This window comes from Octopus bimaculoides, chromosome 1, assembly GCF_001194135.2.
Source record: "Octopus bimaculoides isolate UCB-OBI-ISO-001 chromosome 1, ASM119413v2, whole genome shotgun sequence".
NCBI classification, from domain to species: Eukaryota; Metazoa; Mollusca; class Cephalopoda; order Octopoda; family Octopodidae; genus Octopus; species Octopus bimaculoides.
In genome coordinates, this window is record NC_068981.1 from 38,795,889 (window position 1) to 38,798,050 (window position 2,162).

Sequence of the window (2,162 nt, forward strand, 5' to 3'; positions counted from 1 at the left end):
ATATATATATATATATATATATATATATATATATATATATATATATAACATTACTACTGTCACTATCATCTTCCTCTCGTCATCATATTTTAATGTCCATCATCCATGTTAGTATGGTTTGGATAGTAAGAAAGGATCTGACAGGCCAGAGGACTGTGTCATGCTCCATCCACATATTTTCTTCCTCCTATGCTGTTCTTCATCCTTCTGTATTGCCAACCAGCACCTACTCCCTAACTAATACCTATCATTAAATTACCCCTGCATCATTCACTATATTCTCTCCTATACGCATCATCTTCTCTCCACTACCATCCATCCAACTTATATTTTATCATAGACATCACCTCATCTCAAACCTTGTTCCTCATTCAGTATATTTGCACTCCTAACCTATTTCTTACCATCCCTCACTTTCTTCATACATTCTTGCTACTAATATCCAGCTTCCTTTCTTAACGTCTGCCTTCTAGTGCTCACTTGACCCCATATCTTTGTTATCTTTATTTCTCTTTCCAGTTTCCCACTAATTACTCCCACTCCTGTGTAATATGATTAACGCAATCTTCTGATTACAAATATCCTATCAATACCAACATATTGCAACCTATATCACGTTATGATCAAGGGACCAACAAGAAGTACTGAAAATAGGAGTTGTTATCGGTGCTGATGAGAGCTATGCAGCCATTGTCTCATCTCATCTATCATGGAGATTTGATCTAAAACATCAAAAGCTGAATCCACCATTGAGAAATTCAGAGTTAATGTCTTTCAAGACATCAGCTATGTACAGATGTGTCAACATAATTTTCAAAAACAGCTGCATAAATATATCTCCCCATTCATAGAAAAGCACAGAAGTTGATTGAAGAATGACATCATCACCCCTTGCAAGAAAACTAGTGGGTTCAAGGAAAAGAAAACTGCAGAATTAGTTCAATAATAATGATAAAGAGCTACAACAATAGACCCATGAAATGAGAAAGTCATTCATCACTTGACAAAAGGACAAAGAATTACATACCAAAACGAAGCACTATATCAGAAACATAAGGCAGCTGCCCAAAAGTTTACCCAAACCTGGAAAACCGTTGGTGGAGGAAGAAAGCTCAGGAAATGAAATTATTATCAAAAACCAATGACATACAAGGATTCTTAAAGTAAATATAGCCAATGCCTTTGTCTACTCACAGTCAAGCTTCTATCAAAAGTATAGGTGTTTTAGTTATCCAGGAGAACATTGCAAACATCAAACATCCATTCTAGATGGTGGAAACATGATGATCTGAATCAGTCATGAGCAAATTTCAAGCTTTTCTGAATAACATGTCAAGCAAAAAAATTACCCTGAATTTTTTTGATGATGAGCCATGTCTCATGTGACCCATTTCTTGAAAACGGTTGTCCCTGCCTAGTCAAAATCAAACTTTCTAATATGACAAGAATACAATTAACATCATTCCAAAATGATCTGCTGACAACTTTCTAAACAAAATACCAATATTTGAAAATTATAAGATTCATCCAAACTGATAAATAACAAAGCAACTTGAATTAAGGGGATACCAGTTGATGTCTACAAAATTGGAGACAATCAACCTCATTGTCAATTGCATCAACATCTTATCAAAATCTGGATATAGGAAGATATACCAGTAGGAGTTCGAAACACAACAATCATTACCATCTACTAAAGAAAAGACAACTGATCCAGCCATAAGATTTCCCTTCTGGCAACTCCAGACAAAATTCTTGCTCACATTCTAAATATCTGGTTCAAGTCTTTCCCTATAAGTTCATCAAAGGTAATAATATTGTGTTAAATATATCAACTGGTAATTTCATTACAAGGTGATGCAAAGCAGCACATTATCAGTAAATACGTTGCCATATTTTAATCAGCAGAGTAAAGACATTGCTAAACATTATTTGAAGTTTTTGTTCACCAATAAAAAAAGAATATCGCATTTCATTTAAAAAAATTCAAAGACGCAAAATACAATCTAGAAATTTTTAGAAAATTGTAAAAAGAAACAATCAAGAAACTTAGCAATAACTGAACAAATATATAGTCACTGCAGAAATTCCACATTGCAACATTGCAGAATATTTATATAAGGTTCAGAATGATACAATATATATATATATATATATATATA